This window comes from Onychomys torridus, chromosome 23 (assembly GCF_903995425.1).
Source record: "Onychomys torridus chromosome 23, mOncTor1.1, whole genome shotgun sequence".
Classification (NCBI taxonomy): Eukaryota; Metazoa; Chordata; class Mammalia; order Rodentia; family Cricetidae; genus Onychomys; species Onychomys torridus.
Window position 1 is genome coordinate 25,687,189 of NC_050465.1, and position 24,951 is coordinate 25,712,139.

Here is a 24,951-nt window from a genome sequence, read left to right on the forward strand (position 1 = left end):
CAAGTTCTTCCTCTAGCTGGCCTCAGGCATCACAGTCCTCCTAAGGTAAGATTCCCAGAGAAATTCCAGTTCTTTGGGATCTGTTGTCAGCTAAAGGGAAGGGCTCAAGTGTCTCTTTAGAATATCTTCACTCCTTCTAGTGAGATGATTGATAGTACTCCACCGCCTCAGCGGACCACAGTTTAATTCTTTCTTACCTTTGAATGTTTGGACTGCAGTTATAAAACAGTGTTGTCACCTTTAATTCCAGCACTTGAGAGGCAGAGGTAGTCGGGTCTCTGTGAGTTCGAGGCCTGCCTGGTCTACAAAAGAAAGTTCCAGGACAGGCTCCAAAGCTACAACAGAGAAACCCTGTCTCAAAAAAACAAAAACAATAAAATAAAATAAACAGCGCTGTAGTGAACAATCACATTCATAGGCATTTTTATATTCCTGCAAGCGCGTCTTTGGAAAGACCTCTTGTGGCATTGCTTTGTCAAAACTAAGTACATGGCATTGGTGCACTGGTGTGATAGCTCAGTGGGCAAGAGTACCTGCTCCAAGCCTGACGCCTGAGTTAGATCCCCAAAACTCACATGGTAGAAGGAGAGAGTCAACTCCCATAAATTAGCCTACACATGTACAAACATGGGGTGAGGGGGACCTTCCAGGCTAGGGGTATGTCTCAGTGGGTAGAGTTTTTGTCTCGCATATACAAAGCAAAGAGTTTGGTCCCTAATATATACCTGTAATCAGGTTGATAGTACATACCTGCATCAGGAAGGCAAAGGCAGAAGGATCGGAAGTTCCAGGTCAAATTGGGCTACATACTGAATGTGTGGGCTATATACTGAATGTGTGGGCTACATTATACCTGTCTCAAAAAAAAAAAAAAAAAAAAAAAAAAACGGAAAGAACAGAAAAGGGTTAGGGATTCAGCTCAGTGGTAGAGCGCTTGCCTAGCAAACACAAGGCCCTAGGTTCGATCCTCAGCTTAAAAAAAAAAAAAAGGCCAGGTGGTGGTGGCGCACACCTGTAATCCCAGCACTCGGGAGGAAGAGGCAAGTGGATCTCTGTGAGTTCGAGGCCAGCCTGGTCTGGTCTACAAAGCGAGTTCCAGGAAAGCCTCCAAAGCTACAGAGAAACCCTGTCTCGAAAAACCAAAAAAAAAAAAAAAAAAAAAAAAAATCAAGATTACTCATCACAAACTATTTTCTGAGCTTGTAACCTACTTCATAATGTATATAGTTTCTGGTATGCTCTGTCCTCTATGAGAAAGGATTCAAACCCTCCCTCTCTGGATGCACTGCCCTCCCAAAGCCCCGCACCCCAGAACCCTGCCCCATTTGTCTTCTACAGGCTGTGTACTGTCAACAAAACTACAATGGGTTTAGTCACAGGTGTAACTGACTTTCGTCTGAGATTCATGAAGGGAACAGTCTCTTTTCCTGAAAGGCATGAGAGCCTCCTCCCCCACTCCCCTGGACCCTGCACAACACTGGGGTTTGTGAGGTGGGAACAAGGAAACAGAAAAACAAGAACACCTGATGAACTTCAGGTCCGACCAGACCCCTGTTTTGTGAGGGCTGACTTGGGAAGCACTTCCTTGTGGAGCTGACTGGACCTCCAATTGTAAGGGGGAAACTGGTCGGTCGGGGAAACTGCTGCTTTACAGTTTCAGTTCGGGTGAGTGGGAGTGGCTCTACTCTGGTTTAGTCCGGTGTGGAAACAAGGCACCTAGAAGTGACTTTTGCTAAAAAGCCGTGACCCCTGACCTGAGCCTCCGGGGAGGAAGAGCAGGTGAAAGCCTTCCACTCTCGCTGGCCGCCTTTGCTTTTTTTTTTGCTGAAGGCACAGACGTGAGTCATTTTCCTTCACTTTTCTCCACCTGTGTCCCTTTGCATTCTAGAAACATCAGAACCGCCCCGACAGAGCACTCCTTTCCCCAGAAGAGGGCAGTTCTCTGTGAAGGTGAGGCTGCCGCCTGTCCCCTCAAGCAACAAGGGCTCACTTAGGTCCCCGGGTGACAAAGATCAACAACACCCGGGACTCCAATTACACACTTCTTGTACCTCTAGTATTCCTCTATCTAAACCCGGAGCTCCAGGCAGCGCCTTAAAGCAAGGTGGCTGCACTAGTCCTCTGCCTCCCACCGCCATGTCTTGGTTCTTTGGTGGGCCGTGAGGGTGGGGAGAGTTGGGTGAGCACAGCTGGTTGGGGGGCGGCGGTGGGGGGGGGGAGGGGGGCGCGGCAGCCCAAGTACTGTCACCCTAAAATTCTGGAAGCCGTTATGTTGGGCCCTAGTATAGGAGCTCAGCCCGTACAATGACCTTCTATACTTGCTTGAGTACGCATGGTCCCAGAGCTGTTAGGGTCAAATCTGGGAAGCCCTTAACCAGCAAGGCTCAGCTACCTACCTGTCTCGGGAAGCCAAGTAAAGAAACATAGTAGTGAAAGAAAAAACTAGTTTAGTTCATGTTGCTACATTAGGGAAACAAAGAGGCCCAGTAAACTCCCCTTCTGTCCCCAAGCTCATCTTTGGGGTCCTGGCACAGGTTTAGACTTGAACAGTGGGCAGGGCATCACTGAACAGTCCCAGTCACTAGATGTGGTCCTGCCCTTCGCTGGCTGACAATCGCTGTCTTGACTTTTGCTTCCAGGTCTATTAAACAAGTTGTCAATACTGACGGACATCTTTTTCCCAGAGAAAAGCTCCTTCTGTTGCTCACACCAGAGCACTATCCTATTTCTTATCCTTTGGAGAGTCCAAGGGCTTTTTCGTAGTTGTACGCGAGGAAATGAAGGTCAGGTATCTATTTCACTGTGTCACACTAGAGAAATCTGGCTCACAGGCATAGAAACAACCTCCTTTACTGGTGACTTCCTTATTTCCTGACCCAGATCCTGTAAGGACTAGCTGAACTTCCAACCCCCATGCAGTAAAGATTTACCACGTGTTATTCTTCACTGGTGCTGTTATGATTACTGATCACCAGGCAGGTGGAGAGCAATGGCTCAGCTGTTAAGAGAGAGTCAGATGATTCACAATTATCTGCAATTCCAGCTCCAGGGGACTGGACAGCTTCTTCTGGCCTCCATAGGCACTGTGTATGCACACACAGACACACAGACACCCCCTCCACACACACACTTTTAAAATGGGCTGGATATAGCTCAGTGGTAGAGTATAACAAAAGCCAAGCCTTGGACTGACCTCCAGCACTGAGGGGAGAGAACCATAATTAACACAAATAGTTACAATGAGCTATGTATGTAACTTAATTAGGCTATGGCTTGGAAGGTTTTATTTCTATGTCTCCATGTAATCATAAGCCTTCCATGAGGCTACTTAGCTGGGTGTTTGTTGGAGACTCAGGTTCTCTGAATGGCTGTTCCAGCTGCTGCTCCCTCTCACCTCCTCTTTTTTATCTGCAGCACTAGAGAAGAAACCCAGGCCTCACATTCCTTAAGCAAATGCTCCACTATGGAGCTCTTAATTCTCACTACCTCAACCTCTTCACCAGGGGGATGAAAGGAACAAGGCATGCCTGTGACACCCAGCAACAGTCCAGTCAAAACCAGGCCACATACATGTATGAGTGTGGCTTGTAAACTTACAGGGCTTATCTATGTAGTCCTGACTGTCCTGGATCTTGCTCTGTAGACCAAGCTGGCCTCGAACTCAAAGAAATCTGCCTGCCTGTGCCTCCCGAGTACTGGTATTAAAGGCATGCACCACTATGCCTGGTTTATAATTTTTTTTTTTACATTTATTTTCTTTTATGTGTATAAATGAATGTTTTGCCTAAATATATGTATGTGCACCACGTGTGTGCTTCGTGTTTAAGGAGGTCAGAAGGAGGTTGTAGGGTCTCTTAAAACTGATGTTATGGATAGTAGTAAACTACCACATGGGTACTGGGAACCGAACCCTGGTCCTTTGGAGCAACACATGCTCTTAACTGCTGAGCCATCTCTCCAGCCCCTGGTTTATGATTTTTATACCACAGCCTGTTAATTAGAACTAAGTCATAGGTCATGTCAGGCAGCTAAAGAGTCTAAGAAATAAAGACTTTGGTCTACTGTTTACTGTTACAGAAAGCTTGGTCAGGGATCTGTGGAGGTACATTAAGGGAAAGCTGTTTCTCTGACCTGGGTGGAGACTGAACATTCTAAATTATCTAAAACAAAAGAGTTAATCCAGTTGGGCTGGTCAGTCACTTGGCTAAGAGACCACTCCTCAGGAGATAGGCTCACTTAAGCAATGCTTTAGAGATAGGAGGAAAAGCCTGGAATGGTTTGAGAAGCTCAGGGTCTAAGGCCTGCCTGATGCACATAGTGAGTTCCTGGACAGCCAAGGATAGAGAGGACCCTGTCTCACAAAAACAAACAAACAAAAAAAAGAATGAGGAACCTTAAACTCAAACTCTACCTCTTAAAGCAATATCTAGCACACCCCAAACTGAACTATAGGACAGCAGAATCCTTAACACCATCCCAGATGTGGCTGTTGGAAGAAATTTCTAGAAAGATATACAAACACATACAAAACACATAGGACAATACAGAATCCTTGGCAGAGTTAGGGTCAACATCCTTGGCAATGGCCAGGGTGAAATGTGTATAAATGTAGCTCACATGATGTTTCTCCATTGTAGCAAACCAGCGACTGCCTTGTCTTTATTTTTCTCTAACCGTATTCTTATTAGTGTGTTTCTGGGTCTGGGTCATCACTCTCCTTTTGGTGGGTAGAAGTAGGGAGGATAGGTACCCCATCTTTCAAAGGTCTTGTGAGGAGCCTCAAGTGAGGAGGGCGCCTCTCTCCCAGCCACTGGAGTTGGATTTAATGTTGCAGTAGCTGGTTGGAGCTTTGCTTTAGAGTTCTTGCCCCTCTGTGTGCATTCTCTTCTCTTCCTCTAGCACATGGCCACTGCCAAAAACCCAAAAGTGACAACACATATAGATTAAAGAGCTTGTGTGTGTGCGTGTGTGTCTGTCTGTCTGTGTATAGGGTCAACATCCAATGCCTTCTTCAATCACTCCCCACCCTTATTTTTTTATTTAAAAAATATTTGTTTTACTTATGTGTGTATGTGTCTGTGCATGTGTATCTATGTGAATGTATGTTCTCATGTGTATAAACTGTAATGCATGTCCCAGAAGAGGGCAATAGATCCTTTGGACTTGACGGTACAGGGCCTGCTGTGACTTACTATGTACTGGGGATCTGATTTCTGGTCTTCATGAAAGCCAAGGACGCACTAGCAGTGAACCGTCTCTCCAGCTCCTTCACCTTCTTTTTCAAGACAGGATTTCTCACGAAATCTAGGGCTCACCAAATCAACTAGACTGGCTGGCCAGAAAGTTCCAGGGACCCACCTGTTTCTGTTTCGACATTTCACGAGTTTTAGGGATCAAACACAACAACCAATTGAGCCATCTCCCTAGCCCAACTTCTTCCTTCTCACTTTGCAAACCAGTGTGGTCATGCGATTATTTGAGCCAGTAGTGAATGAAAATGAGGTGAGTGACTTTCAAGTGATTTTTTTTTTTTTTTTTTTTTTTTTTTTTTTGGTTTTTCAAGACAGGGTTTCTCTGTGTAGCTTTGGAGCTCACTCTGTAGACCATGCTGGCCTCGAACTCACAGAGATCTGCCTGTCTCTGCCTCCAGAGTGCTGGAATTAAAGGCATGTACTACCACCACCCAACTCAAGTGATTTCTTTAAAGACAAATTTGCTTAACCTGGACTCTTGTCTAGACAAGAATGTGGAGGTCATCTAGCTTTTTTTTTTTTTTTTTTTTAAGTTTTTCAAGACAAGGTTTCTCTGTGTAGCTTTGTGCCTTTCCTGGAATTTACTTTGTAGCCCAGGCTGGCCTCGAACTCACAGAGATCCGCCTGCCTCTGCCTCCAGAGTGCTGGGATTAAAGGCATGCGCCACCACTGCCCGGTCTGGTCAGCTAGCTTCTATCATGTGGCTAGGCCACCAACCTGGAGGTAACACAAGAGGAGAGGACTCTGGACTGTTGTGTAACTTTGGATTCAGCTTCATTGTATCACGGGAGGGAAAAAAACTTCCTATCTTTTTGGAGCCCTGTTTCTTTACCAATGGCTTACATAGTGAGACCCAATCTCAGAAAACAAGAGCTAGGGTTAAGCTCAATGATGCGGCAGTTCCTTAGCATATTCAAGGCCTTAGCCATGACTCCCACACCTGCTAGCCACCCCTGACAAAGGCAATGTGAAACCTACTGTTCTACATTGTAAATATCTGAGTATCTGTTTGTTTATGATCAGACATATTTTATGGAGGAAAACCCAGACTTTATCAAAATTCAACAAGTCAAAGGATGAATCAATAGTTAGAGCCAGAATTAGTTCCTTCAGTCAATTCCAGTGAATCTTTGATGAACCACATCCTTGGCTAGATGCTGGGAACTAGAAATGAGTAGGATGAGGCTACAGCCTTCTCCTACCTGGATTGGATTCTTTATCAATGGGGCTACCTGGTGCTTCTGCTTGTAAGAGCAAGGACAAGGACAGAGAGCCACATGCCACACAGAGCAGGCACCAGCTTCCCTGACCGGTCAAACCATTCCAGTAGCCAACTCCAAGAGTACCCAGTGCTCAGAGTTTCCTGGCTCCTTGCCACCTTCTCTGTAGCTAGTCTCTCCCACAAGGTCCTGGCTTTTGCTGATCAGAGGCAAATCACTGTGGTCCAACACACCCCTTTTCCCCTTATAACAGATACAATGTCTTTGAACGATCCCTATGTTTCCTTATGATAAGCTAACTTCTGTTTCCTGAGTCCTTCTTCCTAGGGTGAAGGCAATAATCACCTCCCGAAGAGGGAGGATATGATGAAGGGAAAGGCTCTTTCAGACAGGAAGAAGCCCAGGCCTTCTACATAGGGTTGCTGAAGATAGAAGGAAGAGAGGGGATGCCAATTAGCCATTCCCAACTTCTCTTTCTGGGTTGAGATGAAGTCATGAAGCATGGTCAAGGCAGACAGTATCATTTCTCAAAGTCACCAGGCCTGGAAGCTTGTCTCATAGACTGGAGAAGGCACAGAGGCAATTGCCTTGAGAACCGAAACTTTGTGGGTCCCAAGGAGACAAGGGTAAGAGACTTGAGAGAAGAGACTTGGTAGGGCCTGCTGTATGAGGATGTGCCTGTGGCATGAGTTCAGACAAACTGAAGGTGCCAGTCTGCAAGGCACTGGCCAGGCCATGAATTACTTCATAGGCCAATTTCACCCACAGGACAAGCAGTGGCCAAGCTGACATGGGGCAGCCACCTCTGAGGCTGGAAAAGGTCAGATGAGACCTGAGACATTGTACCATTCAAGCAGTTTTTTATCCCAGGCCTTACCAGGATATACTTAGTTCAGCCCGTTCTCCTGGAAGAGGTGGAGAGTGAACTTAGGGGACAGAGTATGGATTTTAAATTATTTATTTTTACTTTATTTGCATTGGTGCATTACCTGCACGTATATCTATGTGAGGGTGTCAGATCTTGGAGTTACAGACAGTTGTTAGCTGCCATGGGGGTGCTGGGAATTGAACCCAGGTCCTCTGGAAGCTGAGCCATCTCTCCAGTACCCCAGTATGGCTTTTATCTATGGTAATTTACTCAACTAGATTAAGGTATAAACTGGCCCTAGTAGCAAGTGAGCTATGAATGGGTCAAATGTTTGCCCAGAAATAAGCTTGAGTTAATGGGAAGAAATGAAAATATTATTAAAGGCAACCAAATCTAGGGCCTGGAGAGACGGCTCAGTGGCCTGCTCTTGTAGAGGACCTGGGTTCAGTCCCCAGGCCCCATATGGCAGCTCACAGCCATCTGTAATTCCAGTCATGAGGTTCAGTGCCTTCTTCTGTATTATAGACACACACGGTACACTTCCATACATGTAGGTTCCAAGTACTGGAATTAAAGATGTATGCCGCCACCACCTGGCTCAAAAAGTTTTTTTTAGAATGACAAAAATTTAGTTTAAATACCTCACTTGACTCTAATTTGCAGTTCCTAAATCTTGCAAACCTTTATTCCCCAAAGCAGACTGAGAGAGTGAGTGTTTAAGGAGCTGACTAGGAGGTCTGCTTGAGAGACAGAGAAGGACGGGGAACACAGAAACAAACCAACCCCAAAGTGGATGGGTCACTGAAGTACTTCCTGGAAAGATGGAAGCAGAAGGCTTTACCGTTAAGTCTTGTGGTAAAGATGAAGAAGACACCATCACCTCCATTTTATACGAAAGAAACTGAGTCAAGGGAGTCATTTGGATTGCTCAGGGTTGCAGACCTGTCAAGTAGATGAGAATCCCAACCAAGCCCTGCCTCAACGTCCTAAGCATGCCAGTTGTTTTCAAGGAGTTACTATCTAATTATGTGACAGCTTAGTTGTCTACAGAGTATGCATGTGCCACTCCAAGTGGGGGCCACTCCAAGTGGGGGCCACTCCCAGGAACACCTCCAAAGCATGTCCCTGCTGCAGGGCTCCTCAACCTCGCCCATCTCCCACCAGGATTGTTTAGCGCTGAAAGCAGAGATCCTGACGTCTACTTTGGGGGGCACAAAGTAAACTTAAAAACTGTCAGCAGGGCTGTGTTAAGAGGAAGCATACCAGCTGAATTAAAAGACAGACTCACGTTGAGCTGTTGTCCTCATAACATTGTATCTGTCTACTGTAGCGGTCTGAACAAGAGTTGAGGCCAAGGATGGTTGAAATACCACGACTTCAGGGACGGGAATGCTCACCTCCAGGGCCAGAGCTGAGTGGCTAGTGAGGATTCTCCAGCCAAAAGCATCCATAATCCTTCAAGACAGTGTGTTCCCGCTAGAATGAGAAAGCAGCTGACCGGGGCGGTGCTACAAAGGGTAATGGCCGCCAGGCTGCCCCCAGCTCGTTCTCACGCCTTGGGCACAGGCATTGCTGCACAGCTCTCCAGAGGAGGATGCCAGTGAACCAGGGTCCTTCGCCAGAAGTTGGGCCCCATTCAACCACTCTCAAAGCTGCTTCCAGAGACCCGAGGAGCTGAGGCTCTGAAAAATGTTCCAGTGGCTTCTGGGTAAAGAGGGCATTACAGAGAAACTTTTAGAGTAGGAAAATTCATCCCCCCACATTGTGTACAGCCTCTCTGGTGGTTTAATTTTAAATATTTGACAGCAAAATTTCTGTCATAAATACTTCATGTGCAACTTAAGCAGACTCTAGAGGCCTCCTCAAGCACTTTAAGAATTATTCATTTCTGTATGAGAGGCGTGTCTGGGAGAGACGGGCACTTGGGCAACAGGCATCCGTGTAGAGATCAGAGGACAATTTGCTGGAGTCATGTGGGTTCCAGGGACGGAGCACACACTGTCAGGCTGGGCACAACTGACTTGACCCACTGAGCCATCTCAGAGCACTCAAGCATGTTTATTTCCAACAGCCTTCCAAAGCTCCCTCTTCTGGCACCAGGCTGTCGTCTCCCTAACTCTGACAGTAGGAAAGGAAAACAGCTAAGGGTGTTAAAAACAGTGCAGCTTGGTGAACAGCTGAAAAGTGAACCCACTGTTTATCTCGTGGAATAAAAATGCCAGCACTGGAGAGAATCTTAATCCGCAGCTGCACACAAATTCTTCCCCATTCTATTTCTGCTGGATGTTGTAAACACCCTGGCCCCCCTCCCACTTTGATGATTACCTTGGTTGGCCCACTCCCAATTAGGTTACTTTAATCACCTCTATAGGGTGGTATAAGGACCCCACCTGGGGATGTTTTGTTATGATTTGCTGCCTCTAGCTATCTGTTACTTTGTATTGTCTTTTTAGTTTTGCTTGTTAGAGCTTCATTTGAAACTGAAGTACAGCTATCAACAGATTGTTGTCAGGCCTAATGGACAGCAGCCAGGGGTATTCATGCCCTAGGTTAAACAAAAACTCAAGCAGGAAAAAGAGGGTAATAATGAAAACAAGCACTCCCCACCCCCCACTGCATTACTGTGTGTTTCTAGGGTTTTCTTCTTCTTCTTCTTTTTTTTTTTTTTTTTTTGAGCTGAGGATCAAACCCAGGGCCTTGAGCTTGCTAGGCAAGCGCTCTACCACTGAGCTAAATCCCCAACCCCTTAGGGTTTTATTTTAATTGCCTGTTCTTATTCTTCTGGTTGTTGTCTTATTAAATAATGTACTAACAAGGATGATGCTCCTTGATTCAGTATTTTCTGAAATTATCTACTAACTTCCTGCTATGAAGGATGAAAATTTAAGTTGTATGGGCCAACAAGATGGTCTGGAGGATAAAAGACACTTACCACCAAGCCTGAGGACCTAGGTTCAATCCCCATGCCCCATGTAGTAGAAGAGAACTGACTCCAAGTTGTCTTCTGACCCTCACATGTCCATGGTGGCCCCCCAACAAATGCACACAGTAAATAAATATGTAAAAAAATTAGTTTATATATACTCATCAGCCCTTCTGCTAATAGTTGTTCTTATTTTGAGTTTTAGTTGCATTTATAATTTTCAATCAAATTTTGTTTTTTGTTTATTTGTTTTTGGTTTTTTGAGAAAGAGTTTCTCTGTGTAGCCCTGGCTATCCCGGAACTCATTCTGTAGACCAGGCTGGCCTTGAACTCAGAGATCCACCTGCCTCTGCCTCCCGGTGCTGGGATTAAAGGCGTGCACCACCACCTCCCAGCTTTCAGATTACTGTTAATCAGGACTTAAAAGTGTTTTCCTCCTGTCTACTTGAAGGTTGTACTGCTGGGGTTGAAAAACAAATAATTTTGTAAAATGGCTGGTGAGAGTGATCGGAATTCTAACCACGCCCCCATGATCACTAATGCCCTGGAGAGACACTTAGTCATCTGCCTAGTCATTTCCAGGCTGAATGTCCTGGGTAATACGTGCGCTGTGTAGTCATGTAATTTGTGTGCAGCATGATCACGTAACCTATGTGCATGCATGGAGTAGCCACATGGGTCCATGTACGCATGCACAGGGTAGTCCATAAAAGATGGGTCCCATGTACCCTCCCTGCTCTCTGCACATGTCTTTTCAGCAGGCCTGACCTGCCCTGTCCCTCCCTCCCTCCCTCCCTCCTAATAAAACTCTGATAGTGGGTTTGTTGTGCCTCATGACTTTTCCTCACAGGGTAAGAGTGCCACAATAAAACCATTATAGGGTTTGGTGGGTGGGGCCAAGGGGCACATGGGTGGCCGCAGTCGTGGTGGAAAGTTACTCACACCGTGCAGATGCGGCATCCATGTGGAAAGTTTTATTATTAAAGGGGGAGTGTAGCAATAACACCCATGCTACCACCACCTGTTCACCATGTCTGAGCAAGAGGCTGTGGATGGAAAAACAGAGACAAGAGACAGGGGGTCATTCCTGTCAGCAGAATGCCGAATGCTGTTTATTGAAAGGGAGGAAACCTTAAATACAGGTTTACAGCACAATGGGAGAACCCCTGGAGGACAGAAGTTTGCTACTGATATAAGCTGTTAATGCCCAAATGCAGGACACACTAACAAGGAACTTCCCTTAAGCATTCAGGAGGGTGGAGACCGGCAGGGAATCAGCATAGGGAGGACATCTGGTCAAGGTTGGCAAGCAAGGCGGCAATTACCCAAAGTGGGAGGCCAGGGCCCTACAGGTCCCCCCTTTTTACTAAAAAATGAGCTTCTGACTTAGGCTGCGTGGGACGTCAGCAGGTCATCTTACCCTTCATGGAGACACCTGTCCAGGCCACACAGGCACTCTGCCTTAGGTTGGTGAGCGCCTCCCAGGTATTACCCGTCTCTGAAAACTCATTATCATATAGGCTCAACCATGTGTGCTGTAGAGTTAACTGCTGCCCAAGATCTCAAAGTGGCGCTGGGCTTGCAATCTGTGCAACACAGAAAAGACCAACAGAAGTCCTAGCCCACCCATAGCCAGTAGGCTAAAGGCAACTGAGCCATTCCCTTCCTTAACGAGCCTTCCTGCAAACTGGAGTCCTTGTAAGATGGTATCCCAAAAGCAAATGGAACTTGAGTTTATTAAATTTATAACTTTCAAAGCCAATCAAAATGTATATAACTACTGAATTAAATTTAACATGCCCAATAGAATGAAAGAGTAATTAACTGTGGTAGCTGTTAGTTCTTTGGCAGTGCTCTTACCCCTGCAAGGAAACGTCCCGAAACACAACAAATCCACATAAGAATTTTTATTAAGATAGGAGAGAAAGAGACAGATGGGAACAGGCCTGTGGGAAACACACATGGTCAAGAGGGAAAGGAGAGAGGCCGGTGCAAAATGGCGCCGGCTTATAAAGGGTGGGCCGCGTGTGCGTACAGGAACTCAAGTGGCTACTCCACGAATGTGCGTAGATCACATGGCTGCATGTGCGCTTCACGCAACCATGCAAAACCACGGGGTCCTAGTCGGGCGAGATGTTTTGACCCGGAAATGGCTATTTTGAACTGAAAATAACTAGGCGGAAGTGTCTAGGTCCACCGGGCATGCCTAACTGTGGGGGGCACGTTGTGAATTTATATCAGTAGCTACTTTTGCTGCCAGGGTCTCCATTATGCTAGCTGTAGTGAAATGGCATTCCCAGAAACAGTAGCAGCAGTAGCTGCCACTGCTGTAACAGCAACAATGGCAACAGCAATGTCAAATTCTCTTCTGGAGCATGTGAGCATCATCTGTGTCTAACTGCCATGGTCCACTGGCATAGACACAGCTCCAGGAACACGAACCACCAAGGCCCATTTTTCTGGATCCCAGCATGACTTAAGCTGGCAGCTCTGCAAAAGAACAACTAAGAACCACAAAGGAAAAACAGACAGCACACAAGGAGCAGAACTAATGGTCTCATAATGGCTGCATTCAGGCTCACAAATTTTAAGGTATCTTCAAATGGGGTTAGATGAATTTCAGGAGGCCAATAAATGTTGCACAGAGCCATTCCTGAAAAGTGGGTACTGCCCCAGCTTACAGAGGATTGTGAAAATGAAAAGGCTTAGCTGGGTTGGGGATTTAGCTCAGTGGTAGAGCACTTGCCTAGCAAGCACAGGCCCTGGGTTCGGTCCTCAGCTACAGGAAAAAAAAAAAAAAGAAAGAAAGAAAGAAAAAAGAAAAAGAAAAGGCTTAGCTGGCTTGCTACTATTAACAAATGAAGGTCAGTGACCTTCAGGGTTATTCTTAATCTCCAAGGTGTCTGGGTGACACGTTCTCAAACATACTTGAAAAAGTAGTCACCATACATTGCCTTCTGAAGAGTCCAACCGCATGGCTACAGTTCTTAGGCTTACGTTAATGCTTGCCAAGGCTGGCCGTATTGGGCTCTCAGTCCCCATTGGAATCACAAGGGGAGAGTTTTTTGCAAAGGCCCAATAGGTCTCTGCCATGTTGGGATTCGGCAGTGGCCACAGGGCACACTCAGTGCTCAGGAACCCAAAGAGGAACCTCATTGTCCTGCGGAAAGACACAAACAACCCTGGCCCACAACCAATACCAGATCAGGTCCCCTCCAAGTGCCAGTAGAAAGATCCTTCCATCGCACCAGAGGATGATTTACAACAGGAGTACTTATCTGCAGTGGACACTCCAGCAGAATCCACCAATAAAACATTTTAAATGTATAAAACAAGGGAAAGAATAGAATGTGGAGAGGAGAGATGAGCCCCTAGCTCCCCCTTTTTACTTTAGCAATATATGTTTTTAAGGTACAATGGCAGCGTTCTACTATAGCCTGTCCTTGAGGATTATAAGGAATACCAGTCTTATTAACAATAGAAAAATCTTGGCAGAATTTTGAAAATCGCATACTGCTATAGGCAGGACCATTATCAGTCTTTATGCATTTTGGCACTCCCATATAAGCAAAAGCATAAAGACAATGACCTCAGGTTTGATTTTATTAATAAGACTTTTAAGATTTCTGCTACAGAGTCATCTGTACTATCTTGGGAAATAAAACAGGATGCAATTTAAAAAATTAACACACATCATTAGAGGGGTAGTGAGTATCAAACCAACCCTGCATGGGGCATGTCAATATGGCCCAATCATTATCATTAGCTTGCAACCATGCTATTTGAGACTGGGTGTATGGGGTCACCACAATATCTGGCTCCTTACCAAAAGTTTGAACACTGATCTTGATTCCCTTAAATATAATCTGAGCAACAGCCTGAGGATAAGGAGTTATGGTTTTCGCTGGAGAAGCTGGGGAATGTACCCATAGTATAGGACCTGTTTGTCAAAACACTCCAGTAGGTGAAAGAAAAACAAAATATCAAATACAACAAGGGAGAAGAAAGATCTATATATTGCATGTGAGCCTGCTCCAGGGCATCTTGCACACATTGTAGGGTGTGTTGCTCCCATGAGAAGGATGGTTTTATTAACAGCTCTAAGATCCTGTAATAGCCTCCATTTTCCTGACTTCTAGTAGAGGCCAGTTGGGATCTCAGGATTCTTGTGAAATTATAGATATATCCAGCATCGGAATCCAATAATCTTTCAATCTCAATCCCATATAGTTTTATTTTTAATTTAGGCTGTTTATCATTGATAACTGTTTGTCAAAACACATTTTCTCCTGCACTTCCAAAGCCTCCAGTTCTACATATAGGCACCATTTTGCATTTAAAATATGAAAGCAATAATAATTGAGCAATTCTATCACCAGCTTCTATTTCTATGGTCCTTTTTACATATACTTATAATTATATTTTACATATACATATAATTATAACAGCATTAAATACAATCTCTATAGGATTTGAAAAGGCAACTTTAGGTAATAATCTTCTAGAGTATTTTTATAAAATCTTAAAAAGAAGATCCTTTTTTATAGATTCCAAGTAACACATTAATGCAAATAGCCAATTATTAACAATGTGGACCAAACAATTTACCTGTACTTTATTTACTGGAAAAATAATTTTGTAACTTCTTTGTCAGTAAGAGATTACTTTTTATGGGTTTATCTTAGCAACAATATTATTTAATAAACTAACAACCCAATCCATTTCAGGTGTTATATTTCTGTAGAATTCTAGAAAGCAACTTAAAGAGCAGAGCCAAATTTTCAGTAATGATCAACAGACAAGAGCACACCTAATATATAGTTCAAAATTATGAATTCTGTTCCTTTAGCTTATCTACCATGAGAATCAAACATTAATCCAAACATTTATTAAGACAATCAAAAGAACCTAACATCCTCTATACAACGAATGATTAATATTCCTGGAAATTCAAACAGCATTGACTTAGCATTCCATGTCCTGATCAAAACCATTTTTCACCAGAAGTTGGGCCAATTTAAACTTTTAGTGTCTGTCCCTCTTTCGGGCCTCTGCTTACTTGCCCGCCCGCAAGTCCATTCCCCTCATTGGCCTCGAGGCTATGCCTCCACCTGAGCGTATCTGAGCCTTGTCAGGCGCTGCCACAGCACATGCATTTGTACCCCGCCGCGCTGGCCCTGGGCCCTGTGCACACACTCCCATTTAAACTTCTTACTCCCATGAAGGAACATCAAGATCAAGGTCGGCAAGCAAGGCGGCAGTTACCCAAATTGGGAGGCCAGGGCCCTACAGGGGAGGAAAGAGGGAATAGAGAGAAGGAGAGAGAGAGAGAGAGAGAGAGAGAGAGAGAGAGAGAGAGAGAGAGAGAGATTGAGAGAAAGGGAAAGAGAAAGCATTACCTCATGGCAGGAGAGGGAGAAAAGGAGAAGGAAGAAAGAGGGAGGGAGGGTTTTCTCTTTCTTTCTTTCTTTCTTTCTTTCTTTCTTTCTTTCTTTCTTTCTTTTCTTTCTTTCTTAACATTACCCTAGGATGTTTATTACAATGGTTAAACCCCCTGCCAGGCGGTGGTGGCACACGCTTTTAGTCCCAGCACTCGGGAGGCAGAGCCAGGCGGATCTCTGTGAGTTCGAGGCCAGCCTGGTCTACAGAGTGAGATCCAGGAAAAGCACAAAACTACACAGAGAAACCCTGTCTTGAAACAACAACAACAATAAAACAAAGGTAAACCCCTGATCCTTGAGATGGGCTTATTGGTAGGATTTCTGGTATCCAACACAGGCACCAGGACCTCCAAACTTTTTGGATCAGCTACAAGCAGGGTCCTGTCACACTGGATGAGGATATCTTTGATCTCCTTCTTATAGGCCTCATCCACATACTTTTGGTAATAAGCCACCAGGGCTTTGGAGATGGACTGTCAGATAGCATAAATCTGGGCCACAAGACCACCACCCTTCACAGCAAATAGCTCCTTGCCCAGCAGCAGAACGGGCTCAGTCACCTCCAGGGGACACGGGTTCACCTTGATGATCTCGTCTCCCCGTTTGCAGTGTGCCACAGCTGTGGCCGTTTTCTTGCTTCCAAAGACCAGCACGGACTGCAGCGGATCCTTGGACGGCATAGCTGCCAGTATGAACACAAGCTCCTCAATACGCGGGTGCCGCCAACGGAAAAAGGGTTTTGTTTTTCTTAAAGGGGACTGTACATAAAATGACGTGGTCAAGACCGGTCCTCAAGGGGTAGGGTTCTGAATGCTAACAGATAACAAACACCACCAAAATGCCTCTTTGAACATCAAACAGAGCACCTGAGAAACAGCAGTGTATCAGTAGCACCTGTGCTACCACCACCTGTTCACCATGTCTGAGCAAGGGGCTGTGGATTAAAAAACAGAGACAAGAGACAGAAGGTCATTCACCTTAGCAGAATGCCAAATGCCATTTATTGAAGGAGGGAGGAGGCCTTAAATACAGGTTTACAGCACAATGGGGGATCCCTGGAGGGCAGAAGTTTGCTACCCAATGTTCTACATTCTTGCATCTAAGCTGTTTACACCAAATGCAGGACACATAAACAAGGAACCTCCTATGAGCATTCAGGAAGAAGGAAACTGGCAGGGAATCAGCACAGGGAGGACATCTGGTCAAGGTCGGCAAGAAAGGCAACAGCTACTCAAAATGGGGGCCAGGGCCCAACACAGCAGAGAAGGGCTTTCCCTGCTGTATGTCTGAATGATGGCTCTTCAGGAAGGTACCTTCTCACTTGTGAACCTTCCCCTGATCATCACACCATCTGGGAGAAATTGGTACACATGGCAGGAGGGATGCCTACCACTGATGCCCTGCCAGGCAATGAACTTTCACCCAGGCTGTGGTCCATTCTTCAGACTCATTCATCTCCCCTAAAATTCGCATCTTCCTCCTCCTCTCCACTGCAAGTAAGCTTCTGGCTGTCACTGGGCATCTTAGTGACTTTTCTATCACCATGACAAGACACCACGGCCAAAGCAACCTATGAAAGAAAACATTCAGCTTGTGGTTTGCAGATTCAGAGGAGGAGCCTCTGACCATCACGTTGGGGAGCATGGCGGAGCAAGCAGACATGCATGGCATTGTAGCGGTAGCTGAGAGCTCACATCACAAGACACAAACCATAAGGCTGGGAGGGGGTAACAGGGGGGGAGGAAACTGGGAGCAGCGTAGGCTTTTGAAACCTCAAAGTCCACCCCCCACCCCACCCCACCACCTGGTGACACACCCCCTCCAACAAATCCTCACTTCCTAATCCTTACCAAACATTTCCAACTGGGAACCAAGTATTCAAGCACATGAGTCTATGGGTACTATTCTTATTCAGAACACTGTACTGGAGCACTGGGTACTCAGTCCGTGAGCCTGTTTGCCTCTCCTGTTCACCCTTATGTTAGCAGGTTTATGTTAGCAGCCTTTGGAGAGAGCAAGAAGATTCTTTTGCTCCCATGTGTAGTCAGAAGGTTTCTCTGGTCCCGCCTGGTCCTACTCAGACCCAAGTAAACACACAGAGGCTTATATCAATTACACACTGGATGGCCTATGGCAGGCCTCTTGCTAGCTAGCTCTTATGTCTTAAATTAACCCATTTCTATTAATCTGTGTTGTGCCACATGTTCTGTGGCTTTACCGGTCTGCTGGCATCTTGCTTCTCCTTTGGTGGCAGCTGGCATCTCTCCTACCTCTGCCTTTCTTCTTCCTGTCTCTCTCCCTTCCCATCCGCCTCTAAGCTGCCTTGCCACAGGCTGAAGCAGCTCATTATTAACCAATGGGAACAACATATTTTCACAGTGTACAGATATCCCTAGCACCAGTGCCCTTCCATTCCGTCCTCTCCTCCCCTTTTCACGTCTATTCCCCAGCCTGCCACCAGTACTTTAAATGGTCAACACCTCTCAACTCTGTTCTGAAACCATAAGTAAACATCTATTTCTGTGCTGATTATAGAAGGTGAAAACATGAACTGTACTGATTCTAACAGTAGCAAAGACTAAATGTAGCCTACCCAGTCTCCATTCTGTCCTAACAAAACCCCATAGTTTCTATGTGGCCATAAACCTTAGAAGCCTATATACATTCTTAGCAAGAAAAAGTGAATCTATTGTGGACGAATTGGTGACTTTTTTTTTTTTTTTTTTTTTTTTTTGAGACATGGTCTTTCTATGTAGTATTGGTTGTCCTAGAATTTGATACGTAGATCAGGCTGTGCTTGAACTCACAGAAATCTGCCTGCTTCTCCTCCCAAGTGTTAGGATTAAAGGTGTGTGGCATCATGCCTAGTTAATTGGCATAAATATATATGATTTTTATTAATTCTTTGAGAATTTCATACGTTTAGATCATATTCACCCCCCAACTCCTTCTCCCAACTCCTTCTAGATCCAACCCCAACAGCCCTTTTCCCAACTTGTTGCATACATTTTTGTTTGTTTTTTGTATTTTGAGACAGGGTTTCATTATGTAGCTTTGGCCAGCCTGGAACTCACTATATAGACCAGATTGGCCTTGAACTCATAGAGATCCACCTGCCTCTACTTCTTGAGTACTGGTATTAAAGGCTTGTGCCAACACACTTAATGCCCTTTTCAAAACAAAAGACAAAAAAATTCCATTTTGTGCTGCCTGAATATTCATGGATTTGTAGCCATCTACTGGAGCATGGTCAACTTTTCAGGAGCCACACCCTTCATGAAAACTGGCTCTTTCTTCTACAGAAACCATCCACCATCAACAGCTCTTGAGTTGGGGGTGGGTCCCACAAGCCCCTCCTCCCTCCATGGTAGAATGATGATTGGCTCGACCTAGTGCTGGTCTAGCACTACCACAGCTACTGTGAGCTCATGAGTGGAGTGGTCTTGTCATGTTCAGAGGACACAGTTTCGCTCTGGACCTCCACAACCTCTTGACTCTTACAATCCTTCTGTCCCCTCTTCTGCACTGGTCCCTGAGGCTTTGGTGGGTTGTTGACACAGAGGTTGCCTTTGTAGCTGACCACACTGTTAGAATTCCTAGCCACATCGCCAGCTACATGACAGAGTGTGTGCTGTCCAGTAGTCAGGCAAGAAGCATAGTAATCCTAGGGACTAATGTCCTATGGAATCTGTGAGCTGCGCGAACACATAATCTATGTACATGTGTGGCATAGCTGCATAAACCCAAGTGTGTGTGTGTGTGTGTGTGTGTGTGTGTGTGTGTGTGTAATTAGGATATGTTGCTTTCATAATGACTGAAAATAAATAGAATTTCAAACTTTATTTGGGACTAGGAGGCCATGTAAAGAAATTTCTTGATGAGAAAGGTTTGGGTCCTGGGTTTCTTCTACTTAGGTCTCTGTCATCTGTGGGAGTGACTGATACTGATCTATACCACAGACCTTAATGCTGGCCAGGAGGAAGCAAGACAGCAGAGAGCATAGAGAATTTAAAGGATTAATCCACAATTTGCTTACAAACTTTCCAATCACATCTAATTGGCCAGAACTTAGTCATGTGATGACGAAGTACAAGAGAGGCTGGGAAGGGATGCTTCTATCCTGTTGGTCATGTGTCCAGGTATAATTTAGGGAGTTTTATCATGGCAAAGAAGGAGAGAACGATGAGGGAAGTGGGGTAATGACCTACATCTGCTGTGTGATCCCATTCTCATTTCCAGCAATACTTACAGACATGCCAAGGACTCAATTTCTATCAGGGGACAGGATAGGATGTCTGCTGAGGAATTTTGGAAAGGTTTCCAAAATGGTGTTGTCTTAGTTAGGTTTTTATTGCTGTAAAGAGACACCATGACCACAGCAACTCTTATAAATGAAAACATTTAACAGTAGGAGCTCCTTTACAGTTTCAGAAGTTCAGTCCATTATTATCATGGTGAGGAACAAGGCAGCATGCAGGCAGATATGGTATTGGAGCTGAGAGTCCTTCATCTTGACTCAGAAGCAACAGGAAGTCAACTGATTCACTGGGCGGTATCCTGAGCATAGGAAACCTCAAAGCCTGCCCCCACAGTGACACATGTTCTCCAACAAGGTCACGCCTACTCCAACCAAGCCACATCTCCCTGTAATGCCACTCTATGAGCTTATGGGAGCCAAATACATTCAAACTACCATATTCTACTCCCTGGCCCCCATGAACCTTTAACAATATCAAAATGGGAAATGCATTTAGTCCGACTCCAAAATTCCCCATAGCTTATCACAGTCTCAACACTGTTTCAAAGTTCAAAGTCTTTTTTGAGATTCATGCAATCTCTTAACTGTAATCCCCTATAAAATCAAATTGAAAAGCAGATCACATACTTCCAACATATAATGGAATAGGATATACAATACCATTCCAAAATCTAGGGAAGGGAGCATAGTGAGGAAATACTGGACCAAAGCAAGACCAAAAGCCAGCTTGGCAAACTCTCAACTCTGCATAGACATGCTCTTCAGATCTCTAATTCTGTTCAGCTTTGTTGACTTCAACATACTTCTTTCTCTTGGGTTGGTTCCTCTTCCTGTTAGCAGCTCTCCTTGACAAATATCTCACAACTCTGGTATCTCTAATATCTTGAGTTCTCCAAGGCAGTCTAGGCTTCAACTTCACACAATAGGCCTTCATTCAGGGAACCCCTGACACATGCCTGGCCTCAGCAGCTTTCCTTAGGCACAGAGGCAATTTCCATAATCCTTTTCTTCTATCCTTAACTCTAAAACTAGAACCATGTGGCTGCACCTGTAAAATTCTGCTGCTTGCTGGGGCTGGAACATGGCCCTCTTGTTCAATTACATCTTCACCAGCTTTCTGTCTTCCACCTTCACTGACTAAGCTTGGCTGTTCTTAAACTTGCTCTGTAGACCAGGCTGGCTCAAACTCAAGAGATCCACCAGCCTCTACTTTCCCAGTGCTGGGATTAAAAATGTGCAACACCACACCTGGCTCTAAGCTTTTCTTTAGTTCCTTTCCATTAAAGGAAGGAATCAGCATAGGGAGGGCTTCTGGTCAAGGTCGGCAAGCAAGGCAACAGCTGCCCAAAATGGGGGGCCAGGGCCCTACAAAATGACTCCCTGGGAGGTATCCTGAGCATAGGAAACCTCAAAGCCCACCCCCATAGTGACACACTTCCTCCAACAAGGCCACACCTCCCAATAATGCCACTCCCTTTGAGCTTGTGGGGCCAATTACATTCAAACTACCACAGATGTCTTCTTTGGGATCCCATCATGTCAGATAGAAACACTGAAGGAACACTGGGAAATTTGCTGTTTTGAGGAGAGCTAGCCTTTGAATAAATGAGACTGAAACAGAGGAAAAGTTAAAGCTTTGATGAAGTGGCCTGGCCACTTCACTGTCCTGTCAGCTGAAGCCGCTCTGCCCAGAGAGCCTTGCTCTGTCATATACCACATTTCCAAACAATTACCAGAAAGTTAAGATAACCAATGGTTCCTTCTGCTTCTTTCAATTCTTCTTTACCCTTTGGTTGTGCTCTTAATTTTTTTTTTCACTAGCATTTTAATAGGGTCACAGGAGAAAAAATCACTAAATGCCAGGTTTTATTTGTTTTTGTGTTTGCTGCTGCTGCTGTTTCTCCTCCTCCTCCTTCTGTTTTCTGTTTGTTTTGTTTTGTTTGAGACAGGGTTTCTCTTTGTAGGCTGTCCTGAAACTCACTGTGTAGAACAGGCTAGCCTTGAATTCATAGAGATTCATCCACCTCTCTCTGCCTCCCAAGTCCTGGGATTAAAGGTGCACCCAACTCATGTTTGGCTTCTTTTAAGACAGGGTCTCACAGTGTAGCCCAGGCTAGCCTACCTAGACTGATCACAAACTCTGTAGGCGATCCTCCTGTCTCAGTGCTGAGCTTACAGATGTGTGCTTCTGTGCTAAATAATTTCATTTCTACATTTTGAACTTTAAGCTTATCCTCTTTTAATACAAATTAGAATCCAGTTTATTTTTTTACTTCTTTTTTTATTTTTATTTTTTTAACTATTAAAAAGAAAGTTAACCAGTGATAGGAATTCCAACCACGCCCCCATGGTCATTCATGCCCGGCAGTACACTGGGTCATCTCCAACTGGTCATTTCCAGGTCTTCCATCCTACATAACCCATGCCCCATGGTTATGTGGTCATGTAATCGCCCTGACATGACCATGTGATCTATGCACATGCACATGGGCCTGTGTGTGCAGGTGAGTCCTGGCCTTTATAAGAAAAGCCCTATGTTCCCCCGCCCTCTTTCTCTCACGTGTCCTTCCACAGGCCTGATCACGTCTGTCCCTTTCTCTTTGTCATGATAAAACTCTTGTTAGTGGATTCTGTCATGTGTCCTGACTTTTCCTTGGGGGTAAGAGTGCTACTAAAAACCATCAACCAGGCTTAGTGGTTGGTGTGGGAATGGTGTGGGACTTTAGAAACTACAAAGGCTGATCCCCAGTCAGACACTTCCTCCAACAAGATCATGCCTCCTAATCCTTCTAGACAGTCCCACTAAATGGGGACCAAGTATTCAAATACATGGGCTTTGGGGGCTCATTCAAACCATCACAGTGTGAAATCATATTATTGTGTTACTTAAATGAGCTGAGGTTGCTGGACAGTGGTGGCTCATGCACACCTTTAATTCGAGCACTTGAGAGGCAGAGGTAGGTGGATCTGTGTGAGTTCAAAACCAGACTGATCTACATAGTGAGTTCCAGGACAGACAGGGCTACACAGAGAAACCCTGTCTCAAACAACAATAACAACAACAACAACAACAACAACAAAACCCAAAAAACAAAAAAGAGCTGAGGTTTAAAGGATACAAGTACTGTGTGTGTGTATGTATGTGTATGTGTGTGTGTATTGCTAGGGATTGAACCCAGGGCCTCATACTAGTAAGTGCTCTGCCACTGAGCTACATACCAACCCACAGATTACTATTTCTTGGGAACCTACTATAGGCCTAATATCTTCCCTATATTTATGAATTCTCTTGGTTTTGGTTTGTCATCTCCTCTTCTCTACAAATATGTCACTGAGCATCATAAATAAACTACTTCAAAAGGAAGTTCAAAGTTATCCTTGGCAACATAGTGAAGTTGAGGCTTATCTGGGCTATATGAGATTTTGTCTCAAAAAAAAAAAAAGATCCTATAGCCATGAGACAGAATGTGAAAGCGATTCCAGGGGATAGCAATGCATCATGGGTAAGACAGATCTTTCTAAACCATAAAGGTTTCCTAAAACGCAAATCAATGCCCTTTTCTTTTCTTTTTCTTTTTTTCTTCCTTTTTTCTTCCCCCCAGAGCTGAGGATCGAACCCAGGCCCTTGTGCTTGCTAGGCAAGTGCTCTACCACTGAGCTGAATCCCCAACCCTGCCCTTTTCTTTTTTATCTACTTATTGTTATTTTATGTGCATTAGTGTTTTGCCTGCATGTGTGTCTGTGTGAGGGTGTCAGGTCCCCTAGAACTGGAGCTACAGACAGTTGTGAGCCACTGTGTGGGTACTGAGAACTGAACCCAGGTCCTCTGGAAGAGCAGACAGTGCTCTTAACCACTGAGCCATCTCTCCAGCCCATCAATGCCCTTTCCTTAGAAGCTGAATCAAAACTGTGACTCAGGTGGGTGTAGGGCTTCTCTAGGGCCAGTTTTCACAACTATTCCTGAATGTTTACAGTGTTAATACCTCATAGTTGTTGAGAGACTCTTAGATACCCAATATGATGTAGCTGTACCTAACGTGCACTGGTGTCTGAGTTCCTTTCCTAGAAGACAGATGATATCAAATATATACAAGGATGGTTTCATACTTGCTAATAATCATGGCTGGTGGGGTGGCTCAGACCCTTATTCCTTTCTTTATAAACAGGAGTGTCAACAGCAGCTAGATTCTGCCAGCTGAAACCGGATCTGTGTGGCTAGAGCACAGGTTCCCTTTCAGCTGTCTGAAGTCACCACAAGGCCGCGTCTGTTGCTGGTGCACATTTACATGTGGCTCGCATAAATAATTTTTCTCGTAGTTGTACTTCTGTGGTTTCATTTCCCTCCATGTTCTGTCAGTCATGTCCATGTATCCACAGACACACAAAAGTGGAAACTAATGGCATTTTTCAGATATCCACAGGCATGGGTCTTCTGGTTGTCAGGATATAAGACAGTTCATGCTTTTTTTTTTTTTTTAATGTGTGTGGGTGTTTTGTTTGCATGTATGTCTCTGCACCAAATGGAGTGCAGTGCCTGTGGAGGCCAGAGGGTGTCAGGTCCCCCAGAATTGGAATCCCAGATGGCTTTTAGACAACCTGTGGGTGCTGAACTCAGGTCCTCTGGAAGAGCAGCCAGTGCTCTTAACTGCTGAGCCATCTCTCCAGCCCAGAGTTTTACATGAACTCTCTCAGCCCCCAGCTTTCAAGGGTGTGTGTGTGCTGATGAGCATTTGTATGGCTGCCCAGGAAACACTGCTGTTTAAAGCCCCTTGAAGCCCTATATACACCAGCCCTACTTGTCTGCAGGGAATCAATCCTCCCCAAGAACCCGAGCCTCCTGGGCTCAGTGAGCTTCTTTTCACAAGGTTTATCTACTTCCTCCCATGCCCCATATGTAGGGGCTTCTCTGATGCTTCCTTCTGGCAGTTTCATAACTGCCTCTTGGCCTGCTGTGCCTTATTGGTGAAATTATTAAGGCCCCTCCACATA

The 24,951-nt window shown here is 45.0% G+C and overlaps 1 long non-coding RNA gene and 1 pseudogene across 1 annotated transcript in view; one reads left to right on the top strand and one right to left on the bottom strand.

Annotated features, from left to right (window-relative positions):
• Window positions 1-24,951, top strand: part of LOC118573325 — a 61,426-nt gene that overhangs the window by 13,852 nt on the left and 22,623 nt on the right. The gene's annotated exons all lie outside the window — the stretch shown is intronic.
• LOC118573324 lies at window positions 16,011-16,411 on the bottom strand (annotated as a pseudogene).